The sequence below is a fragment of the Panthera onca genome, chromosome B3, assembly GCF_046562875.1.
Source record: "Panthera onca isolate mPanOnc1 chromosome B3, mPanOnc1 haplotype 2, whole genome shotgun sequence".
Taxonomy (NCBI): Eukaryota; Metazoa; Chordata; class Mammalia; order Carnivora; family Felidae; genus Panthera; species Panthera onca.
Window position 1 is genome coordinate 1,372,462 of NC_138344.1, and position 23,704 is coordinate 1,396,165.

At 52.9% G+C, this 23,704-nt stretch overlaps 1 long non-coding RNA gene across 2 annotated transcripts in view; it reads right to left on the minus strand.

The window, feature by feature from the left end:
* LOC132668587 (uncharacterized) overlaps window positions 1–23,704 on the minus strand; it is a 45,833-nt gene that overhangs the window by 18,040 nt on the left and 4,089 nt on the right. Inside the window, exons 3-7 of one of the 2 annotated variants that reach the window (XR_014137764.1) lie at window positions 21,583–21,688; window positions 20,248–20,457; window positions 17,512–17,628; window positions 6,341–6,422; window positions 2,157–2,360 (exon numbers count right to left, since the gene is read on the minus strand). This is a non-coding gene — a long non-coding RNA (uncharacterized LOC132668587). Of the gene's footprint in view, window positions 1–2,156; window positions 2,361–6,340; window positions 6,430–17,511; window positions 17,629–20,247; window positions 20,458–21,582; window positions 21,689–23,704 lie in introns of both variants that reach the window. The other variant, XR_014137763.1, reaches the window with a different exon arrangement.

A 23,704-nucleotide genomic window follows, 5' to 3' on the forward strand; every position in this document is an offset into this window, starting at 1 on the left:
GTGTCCCAGTCCACACTGTGCCACCGTTCCCAGGGCCGGCCCCTCCTCCTGGCAACACCGTCTCCGGTCTCCACGGCAGGTGCCCTGTGGGCGCGTCCAGCTGCAGGGCTCTGGACCCTTTCCACCTGCTACATCCGCTCGGACATCACTGTGCCACACTCAGTCGTGTTTCGGGGAAACCCGGTTCAAAACTGGTAACTCTGGTTCAAAAGCTGGGCCTCGCTAACTTGACGCCCTGAAACGTTCTGCGTGACATTGAGGAAAATGAGGCATAAGTGGCTCAAAATGGAATTCGGTCACTTATAATTACTATGTAATAAAAAGATCATTTGAGACGATTAAGTAAAAAAAAAAAAAAAATTGCCCACTTTGAGAGTTAGAGATCATCCATTAGGGATGAATCTTGGTGAAGCATATGGGTTATGATGGCCTGGGGTCTCGCATCAACCTCACCAAAGGGGAGTCAAATTGAAAGTTCACCTTTAGCTTCAAACTTTAGCAAACCCTTGAATTCAGGAGTGTTCTCATTAGCTCACGTCTCTCATTTCGAGCCTTCGAGCACCATTACAACTAATTGCCTGCTGACTTTGAACCTCTTGAAAGCTTTCTTTAAAAAACCTTTCGATCCTTGGAGACAGCAGTATTTTAATTATACTTAATAATTTTTCAGTGCCCATTTTCCAGTCTTTTCTCTGTTACATCGACTATTTACTAGCAAACGCATAGACACGGCTGTTCTGCCTCTGATGAATCAGCGAGGTACTGTTCTGGCACTGTGATAGTCTCCACACGTACAGGTTTTCCTCGTGACTTAAAAAGGCGAAGTGGGAAAAAAATTTTGTCTCTTTGAGCAATCTTTGGAAACACGTTCAGTCTGGACAGTGTTCGCGCATCATGACAGGGCGTGGCCCGCGGCTGCACCTTCCAGAATGGAGGCGCAGAGCCCCCCATCCCTCCCCGCCGTCAGCCTGCGGGCCTGAGCAGGCAGGTGGTGGGGTTCCGAAGGACGTCCTCCCCCACCGCCCGAGCTGGGGGACAGGAGGGGCCAATGGACAGATGGCATAAAAAGGCTGGAGGTGGAGGAAGGGACAGGGCGTGCTGACAGGAGGGGCTGCCCGGGACTGAGGGAGGCCCCGAGCAGGGACGGAAATGGACTTCAGATCGTGGGAGGCAGGAGGCCGGACCCCAAAAGAATGTTCTAGGAGCAGTTCAAGAAGCAAGATCAGAGGCATTGGGCCTCCCTGCTCTGTCTGTGGTATGCACTCTGCATTTTTGTGTGCCAGGGAATGCTGCTGCAAAGTGGTGGAACCAGAAGTGTAGGTGGGTTCCCTCCAGGGGGTGGTGGAACAGCTCACTGGGGCAGAAGCCTCAGTGATTCTCCAGTGAGGGTGCCATCCTGACATTGGAACCTCCCTCCTAATTGTTTCTCCCTCCCGGCCCCCCCAAATTCCTACCCACATTTCCTTGCCCCATAGGAACCAAAGACCTTATTCTCTCATTTTTTCTTACAATAGCCCTGGAGTTCCTATCAGAAAAGCATGATCACAAAGAAGCCAGAAGGTCTCATAAACCATTAAAAAAAACCCTGATGAACTGGGCCCCATTGAAATTAAAATGTGCAAAGGACGCTGTTAAGAGAACAAGACGACAAGTCACAGATGGAGAGGGGAAAAAAAATTGCAATACATCACATATCTAACAACAGACTTGTACCCAGGATATATAAAGAGCTCTTACCATTCAATAACAACAAGTCGACCGGCCCACCCCTCAACACCCACTAGAACACCTGCAACACAAGAGACAAAGCAGACTGAGCGCAGGTATGGCGAGGACGTGGGACAACTGCGTTCACAGGGCCGGCGGGAAGGAGAGAACAAAGTAGGGCAGTGTGAACCTGCAACCTCAAAATTCCACGGTTGTATTTTGCTCAAGAGAGACAAAAATATATCCACCCAAGGAAGTGTGCTCAAATGCTCATGGCAGCTTCATTCACAACTGCCCCAAGCAGCACACAACCTACCGACCCCATCAGGGGGCCGGATACACAGAATGGCGCATCTGTGCCAAGGAATGCGTTACTAATACGCGCAACCCCGGGGGGACGTTTTTAAAACATTATGCTAAGTGTAAGAAGCCAGACACCAAAAAATTACCTGCCATATGATTCTATTCACAGAACATTCTTGAATAGGCAAAGCCGATCTCGTAACCGGAAAGCACGCACATGGGTGGTTTCCCGGGGCCCGGAACCGACTGCAAAGGGCACGGGGAACTTTCTGAGGCGATGGAAACATTCTATATCCTGATCGTGTTGGCTGGCAGTTACATGGTGTTGACACTTGTGAAAACCCACTGAACTGGAAAAAAAAAAAAAACCCCACAGCAAATTATACACTTTAAATGGGTGCATTTTATTGTATGTAAATTTCACCTCCGTAAATGTGCTTTTTAAAAAAACAGCCAGCTTCATTTCTCGGGCAACAGAAAAATTAGTTCACCGTGCAAGGGCTGGCAGGGGGGACGGTAGCTTGGTGGGGCAGGGGGGGTGTCTGTGTTTTAAAAACAGGATTACCAGGGGGCGCCTGAGTGGCTCAGTCGGTTGAGCGACCAACTTTGGCTCAGGTCGTGATCTCATGGTTTGTGAGTTCGAGCCCCGCGTCGGGCTCTGTGCTGACAGCTCAGAGCCTGGAGCCTGCTTCAGATTCTGTGTCTCCCTCTCTCTCTGACCCTCCCCCGCTTGCACTCTGTCGGGCTCTCAAAAATAAATAAAAACATTAAAGAAAATAAATAAATAATAAATGACCGATGACCTGATTTGTACTCCCTGGAGAGAACATGTCGTATGGGTCCTGGAAGTAGTTCTACCCTGCCTCCCCACTCCCCAAAGAGGGGACATGACTCTTTCAAGGAGCATTAAAGAGGGGGAAAGGAAAAAATTCGTATCTTGTTACCCTTCTGCGGGAGTCAGGGCAGCTGAGGGCAGCTCCGGGCAAGGTCCCAGGTCCAGGGCAGGGAGAGGTGCTGGGCCAGAGATGCCTTCACAATGTCCACTGGCAGTGCTCACCCCCCCGGGAGGGAAGCTGGGGCAGGGGCTGGGCCTGGGGCTCGTCTGGGCAGGGCCGGTTACGGTTACGAGGAGAGACCCGGGCTGTCTGGACCACAAGCCCTACCGAGGTCTAGACGGCAGCTGCACGGCGGCCTCCACCCCTCCCTCTCCACCACCCTTACACCCAGCCAAGGCCACAAACTTCAGACACGGTTCAGACTCACCCCTTTCCCTGACCTCTTGCGCCCCCGTTCCCCAGCGCCCTGCACTCTGCCCCCTGGTGCCCGTGGCTTTTTTTTTGTTTGTTTTTTTTGAGAGAAAGGACGCAAATGAGGGAGAGGCAGAGAGAGAGAAGCAGGACTCCAATATGGGACTCAGACTCAGGAACCATGAGATCATGATCTTAGCCCAAGTCAGATGCTTAACCAACAGAGCCCCCAGGCGCCCCCAAGTGGTCTTTTAAAAAGTAAACTAGACATCTCTCTACAGACCCTTCAAAGGTGTGGGGTTACTTTTAGGAAGAATTCCAAAGTCCTTAAGATGCCCTTTGAGGCTTCCTGCCAGTCTCACAGGAGGTCTGAGGCCTGCGCCTTCTCACGCAGGGTGCGCTGGCCACCCCATGCCTTCTCCTGCCCCAGGGCCTTGGTACATGCTGCTCTGCCTCCTTAGATGTTCTCTCCACTCTTCACCCAGGCCCCCCTTCAGGTTTCAGTTTAGAAGCCACATCCTGCCCCCTTGTGCTCGCACGGCACCCTGTAATCTCTTCCTCTTTTTGTCTAACTTGTATTGTTTAATCATACACTTGTCCGTGTGACCATTTGTTTCACGTCTGCTGCCCCAACCGTATTTCACAAAGGCAGCGACGGTGCCTGATTTGCACATCACTGGGTTCTCGAGGCCTAGAATCATTCCTGACACTTGACAGGCCTAAGGAGATATCCTTTCAATGGATGGATGAATGAACAGAGGAGTGTTTTAAAATACAGGCTTAATTATCTGTTAGGTATGGCGAGGCCATCAGATCAGGAGTCAACTGCTATTGAAAACAGTTTGTTATACTCATAGAAGCACCAGGGACGGTCAGGAGGCAGAGGGGATAGGGGGGAAATTGGGGAAGGAACAGGTGAGGCAGGGTGAGAAGGCTGAAGACAGGCTAGTTTGAGTCATCTCAGCCACTTCTGGGGGAACCTGGGGGGCTCAGGCGGTTCAGACTACAGCTCAGGTCATGATCTCACGGTTCGTGGGTTCGGGCCCCGCATTGGGCTCTGTGCTGACAGCTGGGAGCCTGGAGCCTGCTTCGGATTCTGGGTCTCCCTCTCTCTCTGCCCCTCCCCTGCTCACTCTCTGTCTCTGTCTCTCTCAAAAGTAAATGAACATTAAAAAAAACTTTTTTAAAAGGTCAGTCCTCTCTGGGCATAATAGGGGCTGTCCTTAGTTGTGTGGTACCTGGTCCTAAAGGACAGGCGGACGGTGGCCTGCAGGGTGAGGGCACCACAGAGGAGGGAGATGGGAATGTGGATTCTGAATGTGGTTTGCACTAGAAAGGAGCTCTCCAGGTGCCTTGTTTACTGTCCCCAGGAACAGGCCAACCCTGCGAAGGGCAGTCCCCCTGGTGCCTCAAGACAGCAAGGCATCAGAATTCAGCAAACAGAAGCCGTGATCAACACAAGGGTCAGGCAAGTGCCTGTGGACACACACACACACACACACACACACACACTCTACACCCAACCAGGGCGTAATAAGATTGCAGACAGCAGCCCCTGGGTCAGGGTTATTGAAAGACGTGCTCAACGTATAGCTCACTAACTTCCTTCTAGAAGCAGAATAGACCCTTCCTCCTTCTCGTCTCCTTTCCACCAGGACTATCAGTGACGGGAACTGGAAGCTGGTATGACTCCCAGAGGGCATGGGCTTCTAGTTTAGAAAAAGACACTCGCTCAGCTGGAGCCAGGGCAGGGGCGCGACCCCAGTCCCCGGGGGAGGGCAGTGGACCTGCCCCAGGCTCAGCGTGCCTCTGAGTGACCAGCACGCATTCCTCCCAGGCATGGGGCATCGGTCAGATTCTAGGCTGCAGACCACAGGATCCACCCCAGAAAGGTATTTATTAAGGGTTAAAGACAGATCACAGAGTCATTGGAGGGACTAAAGAAACAGACACAGGAATGCGCCTCCAGGAAGGACTCCCAAAACCACAACACAGAGCCGAGCGGCCACGGGACATGCGTGTGTGCGTGGGGAAGGAGCTCCTGAGGCAGGAAGCCAGCCGTCCAGCCGTCTCCAAGGAGCCACCCTGACCTCGGGGAGTCACCGGCAGCCACCAGCTCGGCAGTGCCTCTGCCGCAGTCCCCGCCACATTCTTCTCTCTGCACAATTCGCCGTCACACGCAGTCCATGGGGTTGGTAGAGAGTAACCCGCATCTTGTACTTTAGGGGAAAGGGAGTCTGGAAATGCCCTTTTTAGCTCCAGCCTCTCCTCGTGGGCTGGTGCCTTCGCTGGGCCTGCCGTCCATCCCTGAAGGACGAGACATGGCTGCTTTTTTAAAACCACGTGAATTGTTGGGGCGCCTGGGTGACTCAGTCGGTTGAGCCTCGGACATCGGCTCAGGTCATGATCTCGCGGTCTGTGAGTTCGAGCCCCACGTCGGGCTCTGTGCTGACGGCTCGGAGCCTGGAGCCTGGTTCACATTCTGTGTCTCCCTCTCTCTCTGACCCTCCCCCGTTCATGCTCTGTCTCTCTCTGTCTCAAAAATAAACAAACATTAAAAAGAAATTTAAAAAAAACCCAAAACACATGAATCGTTGGACAAAATTCTGTCCTTAACTCTCAGTGGCCGTGGCTCTACCCCCTATGACCCAACCTTCCAGATGCTCAAGGTCTATCTTTCTGGACATTTAAGTTCACTGACCTCTACCCCCTGTGGGCAGATATCCATGGCTTCTTAGAACATAGAACCAACCATGTGCACAAACTCCATGCAGAGACTGGGAGTCTGCAGCTGCTTGTCTGGCCCATAATCCCATTTCCCAGCTGTTAAGGAGCCAGTGCGACCTGCTGGGCCATCCCTAGAGGCCCAGCAGCTGGTCCTGGCTTTCTCTGTCCCTTGAGATGCATTAGAAAGAGGTCTTTGTCACCTAGAAGACACACAGATAAGGAACACCTTGTTTACATCGAGATCCCCACTTTCAGGGCGCCTGGAGGCTCAGTCAGTTGGGCATTTGACTCTTGATTCCCGTTTAGGTCATGACCCCAGGGGCATGGGATTGGGCCCCACGTTGCTCCGCACTGACCTTGGAGCCTGCTTGGGATCGTCTCTCTCTCTCTCTCTCTGTCTGCTCCTCTCCTCTGCTCACGCGTGTTCTCTCTCTCTCTCTCTCAACTAAAAAAATAAATAAAAATAAAAATAAATAAAAAGATCCCTGCGTTCAAATCCTGACTCTCCTGTGACATACATGTGCAAACTGGGGCAAGTCGTTTAACCTCTCGAGTTACCGATTTTCTCATCTATAAAACACCGTGTGAACCGGCAAGCAGCAGGCCGCATCTCGGGAGCGAGCGCCCGTGAACGTGAGAGCGTGCTGAGGCCGTGCCTGGGTTCCGTGGGCCAGAGTGCCGTGGGGACGCAGGTTGCTGCACTGGGAGGGCATCACCGACGTCACCCATTTGGTGCCATCGCTCTAGGTAAGTGGGTGTTGTAACTGTCATCATAATGACAGGAGTCTTCTGGGGTGGCCTTGAGACCGCGGAGCTCTGGGGGCGCCCCGGGGGCTCAGTCGGTTGAGCGTCCCGACTCTTGATTTCGGCTCAGGTCGTGATCTCACAGTTTGTGAGTTCGAGCCCCATGTCCGGCTCTGTACTGACAGCGTGGAGCCTGCTTGGGATTCTCTCTCTAACCCCCCTTTCCTTCCCCCATGCTCTTTTGCTCTCTCTCAAAAATGAATAAACTTAAAAAAAAAAAAAGACTACAGAACTCTGTCGTTAAAGAAGAACGAGAAAGTCACCATGAAAGACACCACGGCTTGAAGAAAAGACGGATTTATCTTCTTGGACTAGGAGTTGATTTCCCAAAGGGCAAACCCCCAGGCAGGGCCTTTGGGCGGGGAGGGGTGGGGGGGAGACCAGGAACAGAGGTGCACAGGCAGCTCCTTCCCTGCCTTGTGAGCTCCTAGTCCCTACTCATGTGCGGAGGCTCCAGACCACGCTGTCTTCCAGCACGGTGACACAGACTCCCAGAGCCACCCTGTCCCCTCCCATGGCTGCAAACACCTCCAGGGGAGGCTCTGGCCCAAGTCTCCCAAGCTCAGGGCCTCCAACTGGGCCTCCAGCTGCTACCGTATACTTACTCTCGGTCTGTCGGCTCACAAGCAACAGAAAACACCGCTGGCAAATGTACGCAGAAAAACTTTATTTACAAAGGTATTAAGTAGGGGTGCCTGGGTGGCTCAGTCGGTTGACCGTCTGACTTTGGCTCAGGCCATGATCTCACGGTTCATGAGTTTGAGCCTCGAATAGGGCTCTGCGCTGACAGCTCAGAGCCTGGAGCCTGTTTCAGATTCTGTGCCTCCCTCTCTCTCTCTGTCCCTCCCCCGCTCATTCTCTGTCCCCCCTCTCTCTCTCTCTTAAAAATAAACATTAAAAAATAAAAAGATATTAAGTAGGGGCGCCTGGGTGGCTCAGTCAGTTAAGCATCCAACTTTGGCTCACGTCATGATCTCGCGGTTCGTGGGTTTGAGTCCTCAATCAGGTCTCTGCTGTCCAGGCAGAACCTGCCTTGGGATTCTGTGTCTCCCCTTCTCTCAAAAATAAACAAACATTAATAATAATAAAAACAAAAAAATAAACTTCTTAAAAAAAAAAAAAGGCGGTAAGTAGCTCATAGAGACTCCAGAAGGACAAGCAGACCACACAGCGGACAACGGTGTCCAAGATCACAGCACAGAACCACCACCAGGGGACCCAGGCACGGTCTCAGGGCCACTGGATAGCGGGCGGGTGGACGCTGCAGCCAGGAGAGCCGCCACCACGGCCTCGGGCGCAGGCTCCCTCACTGGATGGGCTCCGCTGGGCTGCTGGTCAGGGTCCCCGTCGAAGTGTGGGGGTGGCACGCCTGAGTGTCAGAGCCTTGGTCCGGTGTCTGTGCTCCAGACTCCAGGAAGCCTGAGAAAGCAAGTCTGGACCTCTGGCTGTACGGTGTGAGGTAGGCTCTCCTCACGGGTGGTCTTCTGGGGCCGAGAAGCCGGTGAGTGCTCTCCTGTCTCTTCCCCTCAGCTCTGAGGCCCAAGGAGATGGTGGAACCACAAGATGCGAGGACCCTGGGTCCCTAAACCTCTGTGTCAGCACGTCATCAGGCTGAACAGGAAGACGGGTACCGGACTATCACAGGGACCGAAGAGAATGTTTTAAATAAAAGCTCGTATTGCGTTAGGCCGCTGGTCTGGTGGAGTTTCTCTCTCAGGGAAGCTAGTATTATCCTAACTTTCGCAGTGGCCAAAAAGAATTTAAAATGCCCACTTTGTCACCTCAGCAGGTACCTCCAATTTGGCAGGACATCTTTGTCCCACACTTCCAAACCTGTTCTCTTTTATTTTTTTCATTTTTATTTTTTTACTGTTTATTTTATTTTTGAGAGAGGGAGAGAGCACGTGAGCGGGGAGGGGCAGAGAGACAGGGAGGCAGAGACTCCCAAGCAGCCTCTGCACTGTCAGCAGAGAGCACAACGCGGGGCTCGACCCACAGACTGTGAGATCAGGACCTGAGCCAAAACCAAGAGTTGGACACTTAACTGGCTGAGCCGCCCAGGCACCTCTCTTTCTTACTTTCAGTCTCCCTAGCCTTCAGTCAGAATCCTGGTTGTCACCTTGTGTTCCTCCCTCTGCATTGCTCCTGACATTCAACCAGAGGCCAAATCCTGCAGATTCCTTCCTGTCAATCCTCTCCTCAACTTTCCCACTTCTACTACTCTGGCTTATACATTGATCCTCACCTCCTTCCTTCCCTGACTCCTGGATCAGTCCCCTAATTGGTCCCTGCCTTCACTATGCCTCAGTTCCAGTTCATCCAACTAACCATCCATCCATCCGCCCTTCAATCCATCCATCCATTCAACTGACTGACCATCCATTCAACAATCCATCCATCCATCCATCCATCCATCCATCCATCCATCCATCCACCCTTCCTTCCTTCCTTCCTTCCTTCCTTCCTTCCTTCCTTCCACCCACTTATCCATCCATCCTTCCATCCACCCACCTATCCATCCTTCTACTCACTCATCCATCCATCCATCCATCCATCCATCCATCCATCCTTCCTTCCATCCATCCACCTACCCACCTATCCATCCATCCATCCACCCATCCACCCACCTATCCATCCTTCCATCCATCCATCCTTCCATCCACCCACTTATCCATCCATCCATCCATCCACCCACCCACCCACCTGTCCATCCTTCTACCCACTCACCTATCCATCCATCCACCCAACTATCCTTCCATCCACCCACTTATCCATCCATCCATCCACCCATCCATCCATCCTTTCATCTACCCACTCATCCATCCTTCCTTCCACTCATCTATCCATCCATCCTTCCATCCACCCACTCATCCATCCATCCATCCATCCACCCACTTATCCATCCATCCATCCATCCATCCATCCATCCATCCATTCATCCCTTTCATCTACCCACCTATCCATCCTTCCTTCCATCCACCCACCCACCTATCCATCCTTCCACCCACTCATCCATCCATCCATCCATCCATCCATCCATCCACCCACTTATGCATCCATCCATCCATCCATTCTTCCATCTACCCACTTATCCATCCATCCATCCATCCATCCATCCATCCATCCATCCATTCTTCCATCTACCCACTTATCCATCCATCCATCCATCCATCCATCCATCGATCCATCCATTCATCCCTTTCATCTACCCACCTATCCATCCTTCCTTCCATCCACCCACCCACCTATCCATCCTTCCACCCACCCACTCATCCATCCATCCATCCATCCATCCATCTATCCATCCATCCATTCTTCCATCTACCCACTTATCCATCCATCCATCCATCCATCCATCCATCCATCCATCCATTCTTCCATCCATCCATCCATCCATTCATCCCTTTCATCTACCCACCTATCCATCCTTCCTTCCATCCACCCACCCACCTATCCATCCTTCCACCCACTCATCCATCCATCCATCCATCCATCCATCCATCCATCCATCTATCCATCCATCCATCCTTCCATCTACCCACTTATCCATCCATCCATCCATCCATCCATCCATCCATCCAACCTCCATCCATCCATCCAATTTGTATTTATTAAACCATTACCATGTGGTTTGGTACCAGTTTCTACACAGTTTCTACACAGGTGATTGGGAGGACCAACATTGGTGAAATAGTCCCACTAAGAAATACATAATTACAGGTGCTATGAAAGGAAAATGACAGGTTTTTATGAGAGCATCATAATGGGACCTTAAACTGGTCAAGGGGGCAGGGAATCCTCCGCCGAGGAGGTGACCTTTGAACCGAGGTCTAAAGGGTGGAGGCAGTAAACCAGGAAAGGGGTGGAGGGTGGGACCGCGAGGGAGCAGTGAAGCAGGGAGGAGAGGGGCGCGTGTGGGAACCTAAAAGTCCAGTGTTGCACAGGACAAATCTTTTTCATCGTGTATTCCCAGGACTAGCACAGCATCTGGCACATAACGGGTGTTCGGATAGCCTGTGAATGAGCCAATGAATAAACGACTAAGGGAAAGGGTGGGCGAGGGGACAGGCGGACTAGGCATGAAGCCGTAATGCATGGCAGGGTCTACACGCCAGAAATAGGGCTGCAGCTTCCCTGACGCCCTCCCTGACTCCAGGCTTGCCGCGTCCAGCCCCGCTCCAGCCCCGGGGCCACAGTGCTTACGCCCAGCACAGCGCGCAGCACACTGTGTATGACCGACCGCTTATTGTCCCACCCCTCGCCACGATGAGGTCCACAGGAACTTATCTTGTTTGCCAAGGTGGCCCGCGGAGGAAGCACAGCATACAAATAATTCATGAGCTGGCAGGCACAGAAGGCAAACGGCAAGCATCAAAGTCGGCGGGGCAGGAGAGGGCGGAGTTGGGAGGAGCGAGCCGGCTGCCAGCGTCGGTGGGCGCGGAAGGGCTGAGAGCCAAGTGGAGCGCACACACGCCCGCGGCGCTGGTGAGTCACGGCGGCAGCCGAGCCCGGAGCCCGCAGAGGTGAGCAAGGACACAGGGGCAGAGGACCCAAGCAGGAGGAGCCGCAGGGCGGCTCCACGTCACGGCCACAGCATGCCGCCTGCTCAAGCTTCCGGCTAACACCTGTCCGGTCACGCCACGGCCCCACCCCTGGCACTTCACCGACACCCACTGTCCCCTGCATCGTGGCTCTGCACGTCTGTGTGTGTCTCTCTGTGCCGAGTGCCCCCGGGGCACAGGCACCCCTGCGGTGGGGGACTCCCCGTTCTAGAGCCTCTGCGCCCTGCCCAGTGCCGTGGGGAGCCCAGCGCTCCCTCAGTGGGGTGCAGCACGTGGGTGTTGGAGGGACGAACGGCCAGCAAGAAAGGGAGAGGGCACAGGACCCGGCGGGCAGGCCAGCTGGCGGGAGGGGGCCCTCAACAAACAGAACCTTTGCCGGAACTCTAGCAACACCAACCCCACGGATGACCGTGAGGCCGCTTCCTTGTCTGAAACCAGGCTTCCTGTGGTGTCTGTTCCGGTCCTCTGGTCCTGCCTTTTGCAGAATGACCAGCTGCACCGTCTCCGTCTGCCCTTCGGCCCCTGGTCCCTGCAACAGCGAGCCTGCATCTGTGTGCGTTCGCTCCGTAAACATTTACTGAGCGCCTCGGGTGTGCAAGATGCAAAGACACCAGACGGGAGATTCTGGTGAGAATCCGGTGGGAAAGACAGTACGTGGTAAACACGTACAGTCACCGTGATAAGACGGCACCCAGGGGATTCTGGGAGTCCACACCCAAACCAAAACTGTGGAACAGTTGACCCTCAATGCCCTTCTGACTCCACTTCCTCCTGTGTAAGAGTGACCAATGAACCACCACTGGAGGAACTGGGGCAGAGATGCTACGAACTCTGCGTCCCCCAGGCTAGCTGTGTGGTCCTTCAGAGTGGCTGGGAACAAACAGGATCCCTGCAGCATTTGGACTCCAGGGGTCCCGCCTGGGGGCTTTGCCTTGGGGCCAGCAATTACTCCCTGGGTACACGGCCTCACTCGGTCCCTGGCCTCTTTGCATTCCCAGCTGCCTGAGGTCCTCAATCCTAGGGCCTCACCACTCTATGCTGAGTGACCGCCTGTGCCCGTTTGCTGGGAGCGGCTCAGTTGTGGGTAACCCGGGACAGCTGGTCACCTACGGCCTGAGCCCTCTGCTGTACTGGCTGGGTCCATACCCACACGCTTTCCTAGGCAGCTGGGCTGGCACGGGAGGAGCTCTGTGACTGGCAGCCTGCCGGCCCCAGCTGCCAGGATCCAGGCCATCAGACCTGCCACCTGCTGACTCAGCCGGCCCTGGCCCGCCGAGGCCGTGCTCACGAAGGCAGAGGGACAGTTCTGAGCTCACGGGCGAGGCACATCCCGCTGCTCCCGGGCATCGTTCCACCCTCAGCAGCTAGCAGGGCACTTCGTGAGGAAGGGGCTCCGTGATGAGGGAGCTGGCAGAGGTCCTGGGGTATAGTGTGAGCATGACACAGGCCATGCACCTCCTGTCTCTGGTCTCCTCTGCAGCCATTTGCACACAGGACTCCCAGGTCCCAACCGAGAACACCGTGTTGCCTGGAACCCGGCCCTCTCTCAATTTCCCACCCCATGGGGACTCTGGACGCTGCCCAGGCCGCTCGGCCAGGATCTGACAGCACGTCACCCCTGCCACCCCTTTGCTTCGTTCCTGCCGGGTTCCCCTGGCCCAGTGCTGTGTCCCCACCTCCCTGGCAGACCTCCATGTTCTGACCGCCCTGTCGCCAGGGTCTGAAGTCCTGCAGCGGGGGATCCTGCGTTACCCCACGCCTCCTCCGGGAAATCTGACGCTGACCTTCCCGACCCTCTGAGCCAGCAGCCCTGTGGGTTCTGTCCCCACCCGCACCCTGTAGCTTTGGGGTCAGTCCCAGCAGCCAGCTGATGAGGCAGGAGAAACGCTGATCTTTCCTTTCCTCCTTCCCGATCAGCACACTTGCCATCAGCGTGTCCTGGGGACCCAGAGGGCCTGACGAGGGGGTCAGAGGAGCAGGGGCCATTTGCAGACTCGCAACCTCACAGCTGGAAGGAACCGCCTGGGTCACTGAGCCCAGCCTCCCGTGGCCAGGAAAGGAATCTTGCTGCGCTCTGCACAGACATGAGCCCCTAGCCTTTGCTGAAATCTGGGATTTCACTCCGTTTCTGGCGTCTGGTTCCTGGCCGGGTCATGCCTGATGGTGGGAGGGTCATCTCTTGGAAGGGAGCCCCTTGTCGTGTGTGCCACACTCCGAGATTGGGACACCCCGATGCTGGCAAGCTTAGCGGGCATCGCTGGGGCTGGGGCGACAGCTCTCCGGAAGGAAGCGACCCTTCCCAGCTCCATCTGGCAGGCTCCCAACAGGGGGCTCGCTCAAATCAGGACAATGTGAGGAAGATCTGTTTAGGACTGTGGACCAAGTTGTGGGCAGGGTATGGGGGAACCACAGGGACAGAGCAGTGACCAGCGTAAGGAGTGGTGCAGATCTTACAGGGCAGCCCTGGGCGACGCCGGTGGGGAACTGGAAAGAGGAGTCAGGCAGAGGGCGTCTGTGAGCACGGCCGAGGGGCTTTCATAGACACTCTCCACCCCCAGACTCCCAATGCCAGGCTGCGGTTGGGCGGGGGTGGGTCTTCGGGGGTCGCTTCCTGGGGCCACCGCCGGTGAGCGCGGCGGGACACGAGGACTCGCAAAACTGAGAAGCTGGATTGGGTCATCGGATCTGAAGGTTGAGCTTAGGTCTAAGACACAGCAAAGGCGGAGGACGCAGGGTTCGGGCGGCTGCTGGCCTGGACCAGGAAGGCTAGGCCACGCGCACAGATGCCAGGGAGGGTCCCGGCAAACGGAATCCGTGCCTGACGTCTGCCGCAACGGTCCCAGCCTTCGACGTTTCCCAAGATGTCTTTGCGGCCCCGGACCCAGGGAGTGGGCCCCTCCTTCCTCTCCCTGCCAGGGAGCTCATTCTGTCTGACTGGACTCTACCTGACTCTACCTGACTGGACTCTATCTCCCTGTCGGTTCAGAAGGGTGACCCTGCCCCAAGCTGGTCCCGGTGGCCGGCGCTGCTCAGCTAAGGCTTCTTGGGGCCCGAGCCTTGTTCTCGGGGCCCACCCACATCCACGCTGCGAGTTTACGATCCAGGCTAGCACTTCCCCCAGTGCAGGTCACATAAAGAGATCTCGGGGTCTTGCTAAGGTGGCAATATGGAGCCAGTAGGGCCTGGAGGGTTGGAGGTGAGGCTTTAACCCAGGGTTCTCAAACGCTGGCCAAGCCAGACCACCCAGGCCCTCTCCTCCCTCGCGGGCCTGGGCCTCCGTGGGCCCGTGAAGTCTCCAGTGACTGGCACGCGGTCGCGGGCGTGGGGCCTGCCCACAGGTGCTCTGCTCCAGAGCTGTCCCAAGTGCTGCAGGCAGCCGCCCGACCACATTCGCTGCTTACCCCCTGCATTTGAGGCCCTGCCAAGGGCTCCTGGAGGGCTGGGCTTCCCTAAGGGCGGCTGTATGCTGTCAGACATAGCTGGAGTGGGGCCAGGTCAACCCCGAGCGTGACCAGGAAGTCCTCGGCTGGGACACAAATGACCATGGGGCTCATACTGGGCCAAGCTTTGAGGGAGTGATCCGTGCCCAGCGTGCGGAGCACAAGGCCAGGTCACGGCTCGTGAGCCCGTCCTGTGTAGCCTCGGTGACCCTGCCCTCCGCCCGGGGGTCTGCAGGTGCCTGCCTTGTCCATCCGTCCGCACACCGGGCCAGAGAAAGTCGCCAATGAGTCCCAGACGCTGCTCCCACCTGAAGCGGGCTGGTAAACCTCCTGCCACCTGGAAACCATTATTACGATTCTCGCCTGAGGGGAGACCCTGGGGACGTTGAGGAGGAGACGGTGCCGAGGGTGGCCCGGGGGATCGTGGCCACGCACCCAACACCCCGTCTTCCCCAGCCCTCCGACCTCGCTGGGACGCACAGAAGAGCGCTGGGCTGCTCTGGGACCTGCCCTCATCAGAGCAACGGCACCTTCAGGACCGGGCAGCAGACCTGGGATGTGGCCGGGCTCCGTGTGACCTCACAGGGCTCCTACCGTGTCCCCACACTCCCAACCACGGGGCCCCTGCTGCAAAGCTCCAAGACCACACTGCCCAGAGCAGGGTCGGCAGACTCCAGTCCCCAGGCCACTAGAACGCAGTCAGGCTCACTCATGTACTTCAACGGTGCTCAGTGAGGGTGAGGGTATGTCTCCTCTCTGCCCCCCACCCAGGGGACATCCTGGATTGTCACGACCGACAGCTGCCATGGGCATCTGGAAGCTAGAGGCCAGGGAGGCTGCTAAACACCCTACAGTGCACAGGATGGCCTCACAACAAGGAGTATCCAGCCCAAAATGTCACCACTGCCCAGACTGAGATGTGTTTACATATTGTCTGTGGCAGAGGAATGGGGAGGGACGGAGACTGTACGACCCGCAAAGCCTAAAACATTTTCTATTTGGGCTTCATATTAGTCAGGGTTCTTCAGAGAAAGAGAGCCAATAGGGTGTATCTGTGTAGAGAGAGAGTGTGTGTGCAAGAAAGGTATTTTTTAAGAAATTGGCCTGTATGATCCTGGAGGCTGGTAAATCCAAAATCTGCAGGTGGGCTGGCAGGTTGTAGAGCCAGGGAAGAGCCTATGGTACAGTTCAAGTCCTAAGGCCATCGGCTGAAGAATTCCTTCCTGCCTGGAGGAGGTCAGTCTTTGTTCTACCTAGGCCTTCAACTGATTGGATGGGGCCCACCCACATTACTAAGGGCAATCTGCTCTACTCAAAGCATTTAAATGTTTAAATCCAAATATTCAAAGCAAGGAGCCCTGGGACCCAGCTGGGGGCCGGCCCCTGGTGGCACCCAATCCACTGCTGGGCTGTTAGTGTCTTCATCTTGAAAATGACCACCTTTGAGCACATCTAACTGTGCTATTAAGAAAACTTAAAAGATTATGCTTCCTTTTAGCACCAGAGTAATACTCATTCTTAACTGTAAACGTGGAAAATTCAGAAGAGGAAGAAAGATATTTAACATCCAATTTCCACTCAATTCTCGTTTTCCCCAGATTTTTCTCCATACACAAAGTTTTGCTTACTTTTACCAACCAGTGATCATACCATACAGTTTTGTTAGGTTTTTCTTTGTTCAACTTTTTGGTTTTTAGGAAATTCCCTTTCAGATTATAAAATACAAGGTCGGGGCGCCTGGGTGGCTCAGTCGGTTAAGCATCCGACTTAGGCTCAGGTCACGATCTCACTGTTTGTGGGTTCGAGCCCTGCGTCGGGCTCTGTGCTGACAACTCGGAGCCTGGAGCCTGCTTCCGATTTTGTGTCTCCCTCTCTCTCTGCCCCTCCCCTTCTCACACTCTGCGTCTCTGTCTCAAAAATAAACATTTTTTTTTTTTTTAATTTGAAACTATTGCATTCTGGTATTTTTGAGCCCCACACTGAATGGCTGAGTGTCCCTGACTGTGTCCTTTCCAGCTTTAAGTATCACTACAGCAATTTGCTCATTTTAGAGGCAAGACACGGTGTCTCACTGTTGTTTGACTCTGTGTTTGTTTGCTTACTCGCTGGGTGGGACGTGTTTACAACTTTACTTGCCAATTACGTTTGTGTGTTAATTGTCCTCCCTCATTACCTATTGCACAAGGCCGTGTGATTTTAGCCATGCCTGGGTTAGATCACAGGTATGACTACTGTTTACAGAGCATTTATCTTTGTGCCACGCTCTGCGTGAATTGTTTCTCATTTAATCAACTCAGTGAAGACGACAGTACGATCCCCACTTGAAAGAGAAGGAATCGAGCCCGGCCAGCTTCAACAACTTGCCCCGGATCCCTGGCCTGGTCCTCCCAGAGGAGCTATCAGCTGTGCCCGGCGCCAACCGCACAGTCTTCTAACCACCGGCGGTGTGGCCACAAGTCACAAGGCTCTCGTGTGACCGCACCACTCCGTGATTCAGTGCCCGGCCCATTCGTCTGACAAACATTTATCGGGGGCCAGCATGTACGTGTCTCCTACCCAGGCATTGGTGGGGTCGCCAGGTGCCACCGATAAGCCCCACGCCCGTGGTGCCGAGGGCAGGCTGTGCTCCGGGCTGATAAGGGCAGGAGGGGAAGGCTGTTACCAGAACCGAGACGGGGAGAGCTGAACGCAAGAGGCCACGATGACAGGCCTTCCATAGACGCTCTCACCTCCGTGACCCAGCAGGGCTGATCTCAGGAACAAGTGACCAGGCCTCAGGGTCCTCGCTCCCGTCTCCTGCCAGTGTTTCCCACACCTGGACGCTCCTGGGGGCGGTCCCTGTGGGGCAAACAGGAAACACTCAGCACCCGCCTCCGTTAGTATCGGCTTCTGGAGATGGCTGGGCAGCCCCCGTCTTACTCACTAAGTGGCCCCTAGTGAGGTCTCTTGGCCCCAGGCCCAGGCAAGACAGGTCACTGACGCCTGTGAGCCCTTTGGGAGGAAACAGGTTCTGGGCGCCTGGGGGGCTCAGTCGGTTCAGCTTCCAATTCTTGATTTTGGCTCAGGTCATGATCCCAGGGTCGTGGGATAGAGCCCCGCGTTGGGCTCTGCACTCACACTGCAGAGCCTGCTTGGAATGCTCTCTCTCTCACTCTCTCTCTCTGTCCCTCCCCTGTTCGCAGGCACGAACACTCTCTCAAAATAAATAAATAAACATTTAAAAAAAAACAGGTTCTGATGAGCGTCTCAGGGGTTACAGAGAGGTTTTCTTTTTCAATACAATTTTAAGTTTAGAGTACTTTTAGATTGATAGAGAAGACATGAAAACAGTGCAGAGAGCTCCTATCTACTCCACGCCCACCCTCCCCTGTTGGTAACATCTTACGGAACATGCGTCACGATCCATGAATCAATACGGGCACAGACACTGTTACTAACTGCACTTCATACCTGATCCAGATTTCCTTGGTTCTGAGCCACTGTCCCTTATCTGTTCCAAAAGCCCGGCCTGGATACCTCGTTGTCTGTGTCCCCCAGACACTTTCTCAGACTGAAATGGGGTAAAAGAAGGGATGCTCTGAAAATACAAACGAGAGGAGCTCTTGGGGGAGAGACAGAGCCGGCGTGGAAATCAGTGCGGGACCTGCGCACCACAAGGCACCGCGGGCCTTGGAGGGAAGTTTCTTCTGTAACTTCTGTATCAGAGAGAGAACAAGAGGACACGCCCACTGGGCAGATTCAGGAGAAGGGGGAAATGTCCTAAGGACACCACTAGGAAGTAGAGAATTAAGGTCAAGTATTTAAATCAATTAGCTATAAAAAAGAGTAGAACTGATAAATAGAAGATGTATATTTTTACTTTTTTCTACTTCCTAGTGTTTCGCAGTATAGACTTTTTTTTTTAAGTTTATTTACTTACTCTGGGGGAGAGAGAGGGAGAGACAGAATGAGTGGGGGAGGGGCACAGAGAGAGAGAGAGAGAGAGAGAGAGAGAGAGAGAGGGAGAGATGGACTTCCAAGCCGGCTCTGCACCATCAGCACAGAGCCCGATGCGGGGCTGGAACCCACGAACCGTGAGATCGTGACCTGAGCTGAAATTAAGCATCAGACGCTTAACCAATGGAGCCATCCAGGTTGCCCCAAGATGGTGCATTTTTAAAATGAAAATGAAACCAGACAATCGTTTGAACTCTGGGGCTGTGGCCTGGTAATTACCATTAGAATAAAGGCAAGGGTACACAGGTGGGTTAGGAGAGTTCTAGGTGCAGAGAATAGCCCACGTCCGCTGTCACAGTGCTTGTTGGGACGTGGACTGGATGGGGCAAGTGGGACGTCCCCTGAGAGGCTGCCTGAGGCAGCATTCCTGCCCTGATGTGGTTATCACATCAGGCCCGCCTTGCATCTCAGAAGGCTGCTTTGGTCACGAGATTCATTTCTCAAGGCAGACTCACATTAGCCAAGGACACAAGCCTGATGTATAAATCCAAGTACCCAATTTATAAATTAAAAATGAGAAATACAGCTGAGGCCAGAAAACAGTCCAATCATATTAACTCGTAACAAAGAGATTTTGTTATGCTCAATAAATTGAGCGTCGAATAATCAAAGTAGCCTTGTAAAGAATATAAACTAGATGTGATGTAACATAAATATAAACACTGTCTTTTATTTTTTATTTTAGAGAGAGAGAGAGAGAGAGAGAGAGAGAACATGCAAGCAGGGGAAGGGCAGAGGGAGAGAGGGAGGGAGGGAAGGAGAGAGAGAATTCCAAGCAGGCTCCACGCGGTCAGCACAGAGCTGGAAGTGTGGCTCGATCCCACGACCCTGGAATCATGACCTGGGCTGAAACCAAGAATCGGATGCTCCACTGACCGAGCCACCAGGTGCCCCACACTCTCATCTCACAGTCAGAACGGCCTTGCCAGCTGGACCCGCGAGGACGAAATCTAGCAGCTGACAACTGCCTGTCCCCTGGGACTCCTAGCTGTGGAGTTCAGGGGCACAGGCCTGTGGCCCACAGACGGGGCGTGGGAGGTGCGGGAATTTTCTACCCCAGACGGAAAAGCCTCGCGTATGGTCAACGCAGTTTTCTAGGGAGAGAATCTACAGCTGCCCTCAGGCCCTCAGAGAGGCCCATCGACTAGAGCCAGTGACCCCAAGCTGAGTACGGCTCTACCGGGGTCCTCAGGAGTGAGGTCTGCGATTCTCAGTGACCTTACCCTCTAGCTCAGGAGGCGGCGGGACTCACGGTGCAGACGTACACCCGCACATTTGAAAATCTCAATGAAACAGGCCATTTTTCAATTAAAAAAGTTATCAAAACTGATGAAACGTGGAACGAGAAGCCTGACCAGTGAGTCACGGAGAGGCGGAGAAAGTTCCCACGAACGCCGTTGGAAAGTCCAAATATGAAGACTGCGCATCCTGGAGAAGGAAGGACACCAGGAGCACACTCACTGTCCGGGTGGCCCTCGGGCTTGGGCGAGGTGATGGGTGCTCCTGCCCCATCAGCTCCCAGCAGGTGGACCTTGGGCCCCAGGGGTGGTGGGACCCTGCTGCCAGGTGGGACCTGCTGCCTCAGTTTCCCCAAGGGCATCCTCCCTGCTGCTGCTGGGAGGGGAGTGTCTGAACGCCAGCCCATCACCGGGCAGACTGTCCCCTTCCTGTCTGCAGAGGGGAGAGAAGAGAGCCAACGTGGGTAAGACAGGACCACGGTGGGCACGGCCGGCCAAGACTCCTCTGCCTGTGCTCTCTCTCGGGGGGGTAAGCATCCTCTGGCCCAAGAGAGCCACCCGGCTCAGCACAGAAGGGAGCGTGTGCCACGGCCAGACGGCGTTTACAATCATTTAATGCAAGCCAACTTGACACCGATGATGATGAACTGGGCTAGGTCGGGTAGATAAAGGTGAAAAGAAAAAGGCAGTGTCAGTAAGCCTACTCATCTGCTATCGTATGACTACAGATCAGATGAAGGGGATCTTAGTGGGGTCTTGACAGATGTGGAAAACACAGACGTACATTCGACAGCCGTTTCTCATGAACACTATGTAGACACATAAAAGTTATTTCCTTGGCATCATTGTTTTAAAAAAGTGTTTATTCCCAAGAAATCAGCATTTGTCAGAAATTAGTCCAGTGTCAGATATGGTCAATATTATTTAATTTGGCTTGGACAAATCTGGCTACAAGTTGTAAGACATAAAAAGGATACAAATTAGAAAGGAAGAGGGAAAGTATTATTTTGGTTAACAAAGCAACCAACTGAAAAATTATTAGAGTATTGCAAAATAAATTTTAATGTTTATTTGAGAGAGAGAGAGAGAGAGAGAGAGAGAGAGAGAGAGAGAGAGATGCGTGAGCAAGCGGAGGAGGGGCAGAGAGAGAGGGAGACACAGAATCTGAAACAGGCTCCAGGCTCTGAGCTGTCAGCACAGAGCCCCACGTGGGGCTCAAACTCACAAACCGTGATCATGACCTGAGCCCCCCCACCAGGCACCCCTATTAAAGAGTATTTTAAAAAGATCAGTTAAGTGCTTAGATATAAAATAAGATATATACAATTAAGTACCAATTATATCATCAATGACCTGTTTGAAAATATAAGAAAAAAACTGACAATTTATCCCCAGTATCAACAAAGTATTATATAAATGAGTGAATCATTAAGGAGAAATACGATGATTGTGTGCATTTCTCTTTAATATTTCACTCACTAATATAAAATTAAGGAAACAAAATCTGTTGGGAGCCTTTTTTTAAGCCAAATAAATGAAAAAAGAAACCCCCTCAGACCTCTCGATGGGCTGTCCAAACTCTATGAAGATACACATTCCTCTCCCTGCTCCCCCAAACCCTTATAGGCATATGTAATCCCAGTTAAAATCCGGCAGGATTGTTTCTTTAAAAAAAAAAAAAGTTTATTTGTATTTATTTTGAGAGAGAGAGAAAGAGAGACAGAGGAAGGGAGGGAGGGGGAGGGGCAGAGAGAGAGAGACACCCAAGCAGACTCCACGCTGTCAGCACAGAGCCTGACTCGAGGTTTGAACCCACATGGTGAGATCATGACCTGAGCTGAAATCAAGAGTCAGATGCTTAACTGACCGAGCCAGCCAGGCACCCCTGGCAGGATTATGTCTTGGAAATTGGCAAAATGATTCCAAAGTTAACCTGAAGACATGAACAGATCAGAACTTCTAGGAAAATTCAGAAGAAAAAGAGCCATAGTGGGTGGAAAGACAGATCCCACTGGACACTGAACCTTGTTCTGAGCCGATGCGGGTAACCTATCGCGGGGCTTCGACAAAGCCGGAACCGGCGCTGGGGCAGAATAAGAGACCTGACATCTGTTATGCACAAAAAGTTAATACACGATAAAGGAGGCCTCAAGCAGAACCCAGAGGAAGGGGAGGATTGGACAGCTGGCAGGGTCCTTCATTAGCGATTTGCACATGGATCAATTTACAACCTTCAATTCATTCTGATATGAAACGAAAAAACCCCGAACTTCAGAAAAATACCTTTCTGGCTTAACAAGAAGGCAAACATACAGACTGATGAATCTCAACTTAAGGAGGGTAAGTGTTACTGCAGACGGAGGGACAGAGTGTGTGAAAACACATAAGGGAGGAGTCCGGACTTTGCCTAAAGGAGTCAAGAAGGCCTTCAGCATGTAGCATGCCTTTACAGTGGGTTTTGAGGGATGAGTAGGAGTTTGGTAGGGATAAGCCGAGAGTACCTACACGAGAGTAAGGTCATAAAAGGGCTGGAAAATGGATGTAATGAACGTTCATGGATGGGCAGAAGCACGTCCGAGTCAGGGAGTTGCGGCCTGGGCAAGTTGGAACAGCCTGGGTGGTTCTCCAAGTGTGATCCATGGACCCCTAGGGGTCCCTGAAACAGTCTGAGGGGGTCTGTGACATCAAAACTGTTTTTACTATAATACTAAGTCATGATTTGCCTTTTTCTTATGAGTGTACAATAGAGTTTTCCAGAGGCTACGTGATGTGTGGTATTGCATCAGAGAGAATGCAGAAACAAATGAGAATCAGGCTGCCTTTTGTTAAGCCAAATGTTAGAGATGTTCACAGTGGCGCCTGGGTGGCTCAGTCCGTTAAGCATCTGACTTCGGCTCAGGTCAGGATCTCACAGTTCGTGAGTTGAAGCCCCATGTCGGGCTCTGTGCTGACAGCGTGGAACCTGGAGCCTGCTTCGGATTCTGTGTCTCCCTCTCTCTCTCTCCCCTCTCCCGCTGATACTCTCTCTCTCTCAAAAATAAGTAAACATTAAAAAAAAATTTAAAGAGATATGCACAAACGTAACACGGTGTCACTCTTTTTACTGACTTGTATTCTGGAAAACATAGCTAATTTCCATCTGAAATTTATTTTTATTTTTACGTTTTTAGAGACAGAGAGAGAAAGTGTGTGAGCGAGAAAGAAGCAGAGGGAGAGAGAATCTCAAGCAGTCTCCATGCCCAGTGTGGGGCCCAATGTGGGGCTCAATCCCATGACCCTGGGGCATGACCTGAGCTGAAATCAGGAGTCAGACGCTCAAGGGACTGTGCTACCTAGGCGACGCCAACGTGAATAACATCTAAACGAGTTATTACTATTTTTTAAATAAACCAATATTTATTTTTTAAAGTGTCTTATTTTCAATTTCTAATACAATAAACATTGGTAGATATAACCAACATAAAAGTTATTTGGGGTCCTCAATAATTTTTTTTTAAGTTTATTCATTTTTTAAGAGAGAAAGAGAGGGGTGGGACAGAGGGAGAGAGTCCCCAGCAGGCTCCACGCTCAATGCCGAGCCTGACTCGGGGCTCGATCCCATGACCCTGAGGCCATGACCGGAGCTGAAATCAAGAGTTGGACACTCAACCGACTGAGCCACCCAGTGGTCCTCAATAATT